The sequence below is a fragment of the Engraulis encrasicolus genome, chromosome 12, assembly GCF_034702125.1.
Source record: "Engraulis encrasicolus isolate BLACKSEA-1 chromosome 12, IST_EnEncr_1.0, whole genome shotgun sequence".
Lineage (NCBI taxonomy): Eukaryota > Metazoa > Chordata > Actinopteri > Clupeiformes > Engraulidae > Engraulis > Engraulis encrasicolus.
The window spans coordinates 42,470,842-42,483,887 of record NC_085868.1 but is presented as its reverse complement, the minus strand read 5'-3'; positions in this window follow the sequence as shown (position 1 = coordinate 42,483,887).

Sequence of the window (13,046 nt, the reverse complement as noted above, 5' to 3'; positions counted from 1 at the left end):
TAAACGGAATGAAAGGAAGTCGTTCTGTAGGCTAGTTACCGGCCGCATATGTGTGTGCCTTCTAGTAGATAGCCTACTTTTATGAGAAAATATTCCAGAAGAGGTGTTATTCCACATCCATGACCGAGGACATGCGAAGCTTGGCAATGACTTTGCACTATCTAACTTACTTTGCGCATCGAAAGTGCCCTTCAGATCAAAGACAGAAATATTTTGCTCTCATGTAGCTTACATTTGTGCCCCTCCACAACACTGTGCTTGGTGTTTCTGCACGGCTATGCCATTCCTCAGATAAGTTAATCTGTTCTTATAGCATGCATGCATGCATGGACATTGGACCAGTTAACAACAATTCTAGTTATTATATTATATTATATTATATTATATTATATTATGTTATGTTATATTATGTTATATTATCCTACATTACATATACAGCCTATTATATAATTCATTAAAGCTGCTATGATGGTTAAGAAAATTATGGCTAGTGAAAAGGCCCAATGGCTAGTGAGTCAGGAAAACCACTAGCCAAAATGGCTGGTAAGCGAAAAAGTTAGTGTAAAGCACTGGTTGACACCACTATATATTATGTTCATTATCTCTTCTATTTAATTCAGGTCTTCAGTTTTTTTGTTTCACACATGTAAAAGTGTCATGCTTTACCTGACGTACGTCTCGTAGGCCTTCGTTTCGGCTGTGTAACTTCCGTCTTTACAATAGGGTTACATGGATGTTGATGTGCCACATGTTTTAAAATCAGCTGATAGCTCAATCAATGGGCTCGATTTTGATGGAGCAGTGCTGCATGCAGCGCGCACGCTCACTTTACCTCCTGCTGTTTAGAGTCCCCTCAGGATGGCGGGCCAGGTGTGATAGAGCATGTATGCCTCCTCATTCCAACATCAGCAATTGAATTTGATGCTGTCGATCGATGTAGACAAAGCATGTGAGTGAGAACTTGTTGTCACGATGTGGGTGGTATTAAACTCATCGCATTTAAAGTCGGCCACAAATATGCACAAGATCATGAGCTCGCACCAGATTGATCTACTAGCGCACCACGTGTGAGGTGTGGGGGAAAGGTGGGGAGGAGGAGCTGAAGTTGGGAGCAGTGCAAACTTGAGTGGGGTGTGAGACAAGGTACTTACCTATACACAGGTGAGTGAGTTTGTTGCCAACCAGTTCAGGGGTGCGTCCCCTCAGAGGCGGTATGTAGACCCTTGCAGACGAGCATCAATGGGAATAAGCAACTGCAGGAGTTGCAATGTCCGTCTGCAGTCGCATTCATACCGCGATAGTTTGACACCATGTGACATGTCACCTCGTCTCTGCAACATGACTGAAATTTTGTAAGTTGGACAGGAAATGTAACCATCATGCAACATTTTCCTCCAAAATGCATTGCTGTCTACATGCACATGTAGATGTTGCAGGATCTAGAATTAGTCTATTATCTGATTTTTAAAGCATGGCACACATCAACATCCATCTGATGAAGACAGAAGTTACACCGTTGAAACACGGCAAGTAAAGGATGAAACTTGTACATGTCGGCCACGAAAGAAAACTAAATACAGCCCACATTGCTCATGCAGTCTTCGCATTAAACAGTCCCGAGAGGAAAAAAGATTAACCAATAAAGTTTAGAATTACTCTTTGTTACCAGGTGTTTTTTTCTTTCCTACAGCCTATCTTCTGAAGATAATTAGAGTGGCTGGATTAATAATTATATGCTCATTAAACAGGAGTGAATCAGATATTAATGTTGTATTATATATGCAATCACAAGAGGATGTCAGGGTTAGTGGGCGTGTTTGAAATGATGATTAGTGTTTGGCTTAAGCCCAAGGGGGGTCGGGAGGGTCAAATCAAAGGAACAAAGACTATGATAAGATACATCAAAGCTCCCTGGTCTCATCGTAGGCAAGTGGATTCTTCTGAAAAGGCTCAATTGACTGGTTCAGACTTCGGATTGATTCACTCTCTGACATCCAGCAATCTCTCCATCAAGTGACGACAAGGTCACAGCCTTTTGCTGTTGCCTTGGCCAGGACTTCAGTCGCAGTAAAAAATGAGTTGTGCCTGTGGGGGAAAAAAGACAGGAAAATGATGCTAGTGTTGAAACCCAGTGACGCATCTTGGCAAGTCAGCAAGCTATGATAGCATTGCTTATCTCTTTCGAGATAAACATCTAAAAGGGTTGTCTGATCTCACCAAAAGATGGCAGGGGTTCTTGAATGAAGAACACATTTAAACCAACAACAGCAACAACAAATGGAAACAAAAATACGTTGATTAGTCACCAGAAGGTGAAGAGGAAAAGCAAATAAACAAACAAATATAATGAAAGGGGATGACAAAAGAAGCCAGTGTGATCACAATATAAGGTGCTGTTTGACGGTGACAGGCCTTCCCTTGTGCATTGCTTTTCATGTCTCTGAGTAATCGCCTGCAGGAAAACTTTGATTTGGGACGTGAATTAGACTCAAAAAGTGGAAAACGTCTGCTGCCTCTGATCAGGAATTGAATGAGTCGGGTTGAGAGGGGAGTCAGAGGTTGAGGAGTGGCACCAATGACCTTTGGCAGAACTGGATAGTGAGGCAACTTCAGGTCATACTGGGCCACATAATCTCTGTACTAGCCAGACACACAACACAATAAAGCCGGGCATACACTGTGCGATATTTTCACTAGTGGGTCTTAAGCTTCTGCTCACACTGCACGATGGAATTTCACTGTTTAAAAGTTCACAGCTGACAACTCACGTCCTCACACTACACAAGCTGACAGTCGGATGCGAGCAAAATGCTTCCACTGTACCACACGACAGGCATGTTTCCCCGGTCTACAGAGGAGGGAACTTGCGCACCTGAGGTGGAGATGAGGTCGCACTCAACAGCGAATCGCACGGCCCTATTAATTTGTGCATGTGAAGTGTCAAATTGGGTCGTAGCACTGCTTTAACTGTGCGATTTACGCACGAGCCACGACCAGAATTTCAAACCGTTTTGATTTTCTTGCGACCCTGCGATTGCACGATCGTGAGGCAAAATCGCTTGTCGTTACCCCATGTACACTGCACGATGCGAGACTCACGATTGACCTGCGATTGAGCAGGAAATCGGCCCGACTCTCAAAAAGTCGTGCGAGTGCCAAATCGGGGCAAAATTGGGCCAAAAGTCGCACAGTGTAAGCCCAGCTTAAAGTGAAGTGAAAGCCCACAACTCCAACTCTCATTATGACACAGCACAAGTGCAAACTGAACAAAATTGCATTCATGCCTCACCCGTGCAAGGGGCAGTCCCCATTGGCGCCCGAAACGGAGCAGTGCGGCGGGACGGTACCAAGCTCAGGGTACCTCAGTCAAAGTTCACAAGTACTTTATTTGCCATTTGTGCATAGACTAGTAGTCCAAGCACATAGGAACTCTTGTGCAGGCCGTCTGAGTCAATAGATAAATAGAATTAAATAGAAAAAAAAATCAAGGAGTCATGGAGGAGAATGGGGGAGAGCACTGGTTAAATACTCCCCTCACCAACCTGGCGGGTCGGGAGTCGAACCAGCAACCTTAGGGCTACAAGTCTGACTCCCTAGGCCTAATCGCTTACCCATGACTGACAGGTAAATCAGTGGTTCTAAACTTTTTCAGCGGGAATCCCCTTTTGGACTAATGAATATTTACATGACAATTGCCTAGACAATTTGTGTGCATTAATATTGCTAGATTTTCCATGAATAGTTTGTCTGCTAATATTGATAGAAATCCACAGGACAGAAAATACATCTATTTACCTAGAAGTGAATACTGTTAGGGCCAAAACATACCAAGGCGGAACGGAACGGTCGCAGGACGGACGCGGTCTTTCTGCTTAGTTTTGGCCGGCGTGCTTTTCTCTGCCTTGCACACTGCCAGCGTCGGCGTGTGCGGCCAGTCCTGTTCAAAACCCTCCCCACAGCTAAAGCTAGCGTGCTACTTTGCCATTCATTTGAATGAGACACCGTCGGTTGCCAACGTGAAAAATACGCTGGAGTTCTATTTTCCAAAAGCAGCGCGGCGCGGAGCCGGCTCCCGCGCCGCTGACGCCCGACTACCGCCGGTTGGTGTGTAAGGACAGATAGGTTTCAATGTATTTTCACCGACGCCGGTAAAAAACGCGGCCGTTCCGCGACGCTTTACCGCCTTGGTGTGTAAGACCCCTTACTGACCAAATTATGGAACTGTGTTAGCTGTTAACTGTTAACCTGGGGATTTCCAGTTTTATGCAATGTCCCTTTTGTCCGTGACCCTCTTCAATACCTCCATGTCCCCCTGGGGGTCCCGTCCCCCAGTTTGGGAACCACTGCACTAAATGAACTGATAACAGGTGTCTGCAAGCACACAAAAAGAAGTTGAGATAGTCACTAAAGGCTCTTTTCCGCCACTTTTTGCTTTTCGATTGAGCACGACACAGCTCAATCGTAAAGCATAAAGTGGCAGCCAAGTCGCGCTGTGCAGGCCTACCAGGAAACCGGCAGTGGAAAAGAGACTTGTGTTTAATCCATCATTAGCTGTCTCCCACTCACCAGAGACAGTCTAATAAGAGACGGAACACTTCAGAAAGCCCCCATAGGAATGAACGGGTGCAATTCGCTACGCTAATATGGCGCGTGCTTGCACATATCCCACCTGTCCGGTAACGAGAGCCAATTGCTTGCTGAGCTGCGCTGTCACTTATCCAATCATCTCGCCGTCTTGACGCAACCTTTTACGACTGCTCGTAGTCAAGCGGCATGCCCTGAGAATCTGATTCAGCCAGTCGGTTGCTGATGACATGTGCGGTTCACATCGGGTAGCTGCTCACATTGGGTTGCAACCTTCTATTTACTGTCAATGGTTGCAACAGAGTACGCGGCCACTTCATCTCACAGACCGTGAAGCAGAACGTATGTTGTGAAATTCCGTGCATGACTAATGCAAATAGTATCCCAAATAGTAAGACCGGAAGCGTAGCCAAGATGGCCGCCGAGTGAAAGGACTTAGGACGCCATGTTTTTTTTTGTTTTTGCTTTTGCCGGTGCGGTTCTCATAGCATTCTGGGTAATGTGTTCTTTCACTCGGTCGTTAGGGGGGATCCTACCCCTACTCGGTTGAAGTGGAATTTTAAGTGGATTTTTTGCACTTTCACTCGTCTCCCTAAGAAACGGGACACCCTACACTTTCACGGGAACGCGCAAAAGCGAGTGTTAGGGCTCAAAACAAGTGGAAGTGGTAGTAATGGGACGCAGCTTTACACTAAATGACTTTGTACTCACTCGCTATCACCAGTTCTCTCTTATGGCTGCAATGATGAACACCCTAAAGCACGACTTTGTCTGGACCATCCAGCTGACTGATGAGCAACACATGCCTTTTGCCTGCTGTCTGCAAGACTCTTTCTCTCTTCACTCTAACTGCATTTCTCTCTGTGTCCTGTGTCTGCCTTTCTCTCTGTTGCTTTTAGGTCTTTTCTTTCATGTTGACTGCTGGATTCCATCTCCTGCCTCTGACCGACCGTTTCGCTGACTCTCTTTCTAAATAAAGTATGTGTCATCTTTTTCTGTCAGACCACTTCTCTGACTCGGTCTGCCTCTCTGTTTCTCTCTCTCTCTCTCTCTCTCTCTCTCTCTCTCTCTCTCTCTCTCTCTCTCTCTCCTCAGCCTTGTTCCTGCAGTCACATACAGAGTGGTTAGCAGGGTTCTGTTTATCCACTGCTGGTTCTTCGGCCTTCTTCCTGCAAAACATTCTTCCTCAGCTCACTCTCTTCCTTTGCCTTTTTATTCACCTGCTTTCTGTGCAGATTTCTAGCACTTTCCTAATCTACTCTCCTGTCTAATGCACGGACTTACAATAATTTCTACTATTACGATTAGTACTATATATCCTTTGGGTTTACTTTTTCTCGGTCTCGTGACAATATAGGTCTTTGGACCTTGTATGTGTTTGTTTATTATTCTCCACTCTCTTCCCAATATTGAACAGCATCTTACTTTGCAGAGTTTCATCAACTTCCGATACATTGAGCCACACACACACACACACACGACAGTACATTACTACATTACATTACATTGCATCACATTACACTACATTAGGCAGTCATGGGTGAGCAGTTAGGGCGTCAGACTTGCATCCCAGAGGTTGCCGGTTCGACTCCCGACCCGCCAGGTTGATGGGGGGAGTAATCAACCAGTGCTCTCCCCCATCCTCTTCCATGACTGAGGTACCCTGAGCATGGTACCGTCCCACCGCACTGCTCCCCATGGGGCGCCACTGAGGGCTGCCCCCTTGCACGGGTGAGGCATAAATGCAATTTCGTTGTGTGCAGTGTGCAGTGTTCACTTGTGTGCTGTGGAGTGCTGTGTCACAATGACAATGGGAGTTGGAGTTTCCCAATGGGCTTTCACTTTCACCGCTTTCATTACATTGCGCTTTTAACCAAAGCAACTTACAATCAAGACACGCACACACACTGAAAACAGGAGAACAAAAAAATTCTGAAAAATGAATTTGGCGGTTCCGCAGGATAATTGAAAAATTGTCTCAGAAAGTGCACCGCTGCAAATGCAAAGGCATGGGAAAATGTATTTTCCACAAGGCCTCAGTGGCATGTGTCTTTGGCCTAATTCATTTTGGCATTCCATCCAGAGCACACGCTGAGATACATACAACACATGAAAAGACTTGTGCACAAGGCCTACTTAAAAACTAGTTCAATTGAATAATATTCAGAGGTGTGCTGAACATTGACAAGACCCAGGCAACTGAAGATGTCTGTAGTAATGAGATATGGTGTGTGACAGCTACAGGGCCTTAATGCCCTCCTGTCAGCTTCTGAAGCCTCCGAACGACTCAGACTCTCCAAGGGCTCCAACTAAGGTTTTTGTTTGTGCATATACCTTTATATTGACAGCAAAGCAGCGCCTTCATTTTGTCTGTTGCTATAATTGGATTTTTATTGTATAAGTAAATTAGGGCTTGGACTTGATTACATTTTTTTAATCGAATTAATAGGCTTTGAAATGAATCACATTTTAATCACATATAAATATATGACTTGAGAACAGTGAAAAGTACAATTAGAGAGCATCTCTCTGCTGCTTCAGAGGCTAAAACAGACTTTGTTGATCAACTTCTGATTACAAAAAAGAAAAGAGAAATCATCTCTATTTCAGCAGGCTGTACACTATCAGGCATAATGCTGCCCTCCACTGATATAATCATGTAACTATATTACAGTGTGATTAAAATGAGTTAATTTATTTAATCACGTTAATGTTGGTGCAGTTAATTAATCAAAATTAATCGTGTTAGTCCCAGCCCTAATATAAATACATCAGGTTTTTTATCCCTACTAAAGAGGACACATGGTACATTATCACCAAGTGATGACTTGGCTGCAACCTAGTACTGCAACCTTTCCATTTTGTTGTTTTATTTATTAATTTATTCACTGAGAGTATGTAGCCTATTCATTTAATGGATCTATTTAGTAGTTTGTTTATTCGTTTCCAGTCTTTTGTGCTTCTATAGGCACTTCAGACTACAGTGACTTAGTAAAGGGCACTCTTGAGAACAGTAAGTGACCATCTTCCTGGCATCTCTCCATCTCTCACTGTTTGACTTTCTGTTAATCACAGTGCATCAGTTGAGTCCAAAAAGTACAGGGATATTGTGTACCTACAGAGAGAGAGAGAGAGAGGGAGAGAGAGAGTAGGGGGACTGAACGGTGAGGGCAAGCTATACACAGTTTAATTAAGGGAGTAGCTGCTGTAGTCAGTTTATTAAATTTGCCCAGAGGCCATGAATGTGGCCAGCATTCAGAAATAGGACTTTTTTCTTTTAGGCCTAGCTAGCACACAATATATGTTCACCACAGTACTGTTTCCTACATTTCAATCCTTTTGTGCCCCTTGTTCATTTTACCGCTCAAAGTGATCCAGGACCATTTTTCCACACCCAGGTGCAAATAACAGAAATCACTACTCACAGCCGGGTGCAAATAACAGAAATGACTATTCATACCTGGTTGCAAATGGCTAAAATGGCTATTCATAGACGAGTGCAAATAACTGCAATGGCTATTCACATCAGGGTACGAATAGCAAAAATGACTATTCACTCCCGGGTGTCAATAGCAAAAATGGCTAGTCACACTAGGGGTAGATATTGGCAAGGGGTTCGCGATGCGATTCACAATTCATATGCTACGATGCGATTATATCACAATGCATCGCGATACCTGCATCATTACGATGCATCGTGATGCATTGCAATATTTACTTCAGTAAAAAAAAAATGCTTTTGCTACTTATTATTTACTTCTGTAAATATGTAAACTTATTTACTTCAGTAAATATGTTAAGATACAGCTTACTTGTCAGTTGCTTTGTAGCATTCATAAGTCAATTCATGTTATTACAAAGTCATCTGGCAGATCGTTTCCATTTATAAACTGAAGTATATTTTAGTGAGCATTGGAAGCAACTGGATAAACAGCCAGTCTAACCTTGAAAACACCAATAGTGTACACAATTATCATATCTGAATTTACCCACATGGCAGTTTCCCCTTTCTAACATCTCCATGTGATCTTATTTTCAACAACTGCGGTCTACCAGTCTGCTGTGTGTGTCATAAATAAACCATTTTGCCCATTAGGAACTAACCGGAGCTAAACACGGCTAACGCTATAACATCAGGATACTACAGACTAACTTGGCAACTTGTGTACAAATTCAGAGCACTAAACAATCGTTTGGAGACATGTCTTCAAAAACGATATTGTTTCAAAATGTTTAATGCGTTGTGAATTTAAGGGGAAGTGTTTTAGTGGAACTGCTAGCTCTAGCCCAAACAGCAAATGACCAAAACAATGGCCGTGTGACCAGGCGAAATACACTTCCTCCACATCAACCAAGATGAGTCTCCTTCCTAGCAAGCCACTATGGCTCCATCTAGTGGAATGGAGATGGTATATATTGTGGTGAATGATGATTGACCTTTTCAAACAGCGTGTACACTTTACTGTTATTATTAAAGAATCGATTTTTGTCGTCATGAATCGATGCAGTTTATCGTAAAATCAAGAATCGCGATGCATCGTCATGACGATTAATTTACATGCCCCTAATTTACACCCAGGTGCAAATAGCAAAAATGGCTATTCAAATTTGGGTGTAAATAGGCTATGGAGCTGATTACAAAGGTAACTTCGGTAGATATCACACAGGAGGAGGACATCCCATAGAGAGAGATGTCTCTCATATCTCCCTCGGAGAACCGGGGACATACATGTCCTAATGTTTTCTCTGCCAGTGCTGATGCCTTGGCATGGAGCTGTGCTTCTGTATAAATACAGTGCCTGTGCACAAAAATAGTGTCCTCAGTTTAAAGGGACACTCCACCCATTTTGCATTAGGCTTTCCATTGCTAGACACCCAGTCATACTTTGGAATGGCCTTTCAAAAATCTCTCAATTCCCCCTGAGATAGGAGAAACCCGCATTCATCTCTTAACACTTCCTATGTCAATGATGTAAAAATGGTCATTTTGCATCATCGACATAGGAAGTGTAAGAGAGGTGGATTTCTGTTGAGACTACAAGCCTTTTTCCCACCTTTTCAACCCCGCCCATAGGGGGTTGGACCTAATGCTCTAACAGACCTATCACAGATCAGTGTCCCAGTGCTTTTGAAATCACTGGCATTGAGGCTCCGGTAAGCAGTGTTGCCAGATTGGGCTGTTTCCCACCCAATTGGGCTGCTTGAGATAGCCGTCTGCGGGTAAAAATGGCATTTTACAGGAAAACTCGCCCAATCTTTCCCATCGACATCAATAGAATTGGGCGGGATTTAGTGCTTCCAGGTGGGTTTTGAGCATTTTTTGGGCTGGAAATCATCAGCCTCATCTGGCAACACTGCCAGTAAGTCACTGGCATAGCTGGAAAGGAGAAGCTGGACCACACTGCAGCTTAGTTTTCAAGACTTTATTTTTTGCACACACCCGACCAACGTTTCAGAGTCAAATGATGGCAAGAGAGAGACACACATTTCAAGACTTGACATTCACAGGTGATCCCACTTGGTTTGGCTAAATTGGTCTCATCTCATTGCAGGTAATTGACCCCACCCCCCAACACCAGGACAAGATTGCAGACAATTAGACAGAGAGGCTTCGTAGAAAGGCATTTTGGATTCATACTCTAAATTCAGTGGAGCCTCAGGGCATAAATGAGGAACACAATATGTCTTGCTCTCTGTAACAAATTGTTCCAGCATCGCGGCTGTGGTCTTGTAATAATTGTAGCTGTGGTTTTATTGACAATGTTCTTTGTGTATTGTTTTTTTCACTTTTTTATTTTGTTTTGGGAAGTTGGCAAGCTGTCTAATTGTCTACAATTTTGTCCTGGTGTTGGGGGGTGGGGTCAATTACCTGCAATGAGATCAGACCAATTTAGCCAAACCAAGTAGGATCACCTGTGAATGTCAAGTCTTGAAATGTGTGTCTCTCTCTTGCTATCATTTGACTCTGAAGAAGGTGTAGCAACACAGAAACATTGGTCGCGTGTGTGCACAAAATAAAGTCTTGAAAACTAAGCTGCAGTGTGCTCCAGCTTCTCCTTTCCAGTGATGTCTGTCCCACTGTGATGCACCTGCAAGCAGGGTTGCCAGATGAGGCTGATGATTTCCAGCCCAAAAAAAGCTAAAATCAGCCTAGAAGCTCAAAATCCCGTCCAATTCTATTCATTTCTATGGCTAAAATTGGGCGGGTTTTTCTGCTAAATGCCATTTTTACACGCACACGACCATCCTAAGCAGCCCAATTGGGCGGGAAACAGCCCAATCTGGCAACACTGCCTGCAAGCTGAGGGAGGGATGATGCATAGAGTCCATAGAGGTAGAAAATAACACTAGAGAGGACCCCGCCCCCCTTTTTACGGCAATCTGTAGCGGCCATTATCTGTAGGTAGATCAGAGAAATGGAAATTAACGGAGAAAGAGCCTCACCTCTGTCAAAAATGGCTTAATCATGTGAAAATGTCCATCAATACACTATACAAGGACAATAGTTGAAGTGTGTTGCTAACTATGTTCATAAAAGATATTATTTGATTTTTAAATGTATTTTATCGACTCATATGATTTAAGTAGATATTTAGCCTGACATTTCAAATCTGGTCTTTGATTAAAGTGTTACTTCATATTTACACAGTTTTAGTTAATTTCTTGACAGGGGTGGGCGTGTTCTCCATTGACTTGCATTGCCTGAAGTTACCTACACTACCTACGGAAGTTGGGAAGCTCCAGCTGCCATTTCCCAGTGCTGTCGCAAATTGCTGTGTCCTCTCTAGTGTTATTTTCTACCTCTATGATAGAGTCCCAAATAACTTGAGCATTGCAGTGCATTATTGGGATTTGTTGTTACAAATCCACAAGCACTAAAAAGTCATTTTCTGCCTTTTCTTGGCCAAGAAGGCACCAAATTAGAAATGTATGTTACTATTCTACTATAAAAAATATGACCCACTTTCAGTAACATATTCATGTCTCCACCGGTGGAATGACCCTTTAAACAGTGCATAGTTTTAGTATGGATGCGTGCATATCTTTTTAACCATGTGAGGGTATGAGCATACATATACCCTGTCATACATTTGCGTGTGTGTGTGTGTGTGTGTGTGTGTGTGTGTGTGAATATGTGCACACAGTAGGCCTGTGTGAGAGTGCATGCATGTTTGAATGGTAGAGGCAGACGTAGTGATGGTATAAAACTCGAGTTAAACTTATAGTCTTGTCCCTGTTTTGCCTCCTCTATGACAGGTTGGAAGCATTTAGATCGCTTAACATTTCCCCCTCAGCTGCTGATGCACCACATCACAAAGAGATGCTGACAGTCTGTGTCACAAGCCGGATCCGTCACACAGTACAGAAGACAAAATGGCCCATTTTCTCACACACTGCAATGCATACACACACACACACAGTCACACACATACATACACGCACGCACACGCACACACACACAAATGCATGCAAGCGGCCTCATGATGAAACATGCACAAACATATGCATAATCAATATGGATGCCCTACTTGCCTCATGAACTCTGTTTGACACACACATGCACGCACGCACGCAGGCACGGACACACGCATGCAGGCACACACACACACACGCACACACACACACACACACACACACACACACACACACACGCACACACACACACACAGATTTACGTACTTTACAAGAATGTGATCCCATTTTGGCTATGACTAATGGCATTTCTCAACCGCAAAGCAATTGTGGAAGGTTTACAGCCACATGCCTGCATTGTGAGTAGGAGGCTCTGCGGTCAAACATTTGTTGTATTATTCAGGTGGAAAATGCAAATGAAATGCAATGCAGTCCTTTTTGTCCTTGGGTGCAAAGTGTTCGTGTTTGTGCAACACTGTCTGGGACATCAAGCAGTATGTCAGCACCTGTCGAGGAAGAGGAGGCGGCATGCCAAATGCGAATTTAGAGATAGATGCTCCCTAGCAGCATCTAATATTTGTTTAAAAATATATATTTTGATATCATTTGAGGCCTCCACAGAGATTTCTGTGAGAGGAAGTTTCTACCTCACATTTCCAGGTTGTCTGTCTCCTAATCCATTGCCTTTAGGGTTGCCAACCGTCCCTTAAAATACGTAATCGTCCCATATTTAGAGATAAAAGTACGGATTCCGGGTTGAGCTGAAACGGGACACGGGATGTTAAAATGCAGAAAATAACATCTAAGAAATTCATTTTTTTCTGGGGGAGGAACTCCAGATCCCCGCCACAATGAAGTGTCCCTTATTTTTTGTATTGACAGTTGGCAATTGCCTTTCCGGTAGAGAAATCCCTAGACTTTTGTCACCTCCTTCACAGTTTCGTTGTCTTGAACTGCAAATCTGTGCTGTGCTAACATGTTGCTGTGGCCTTCTAGTCTTTTTTATAATCCTCTATTCTCCTTTGATTCTAACTATCTCGGTCTTAAGT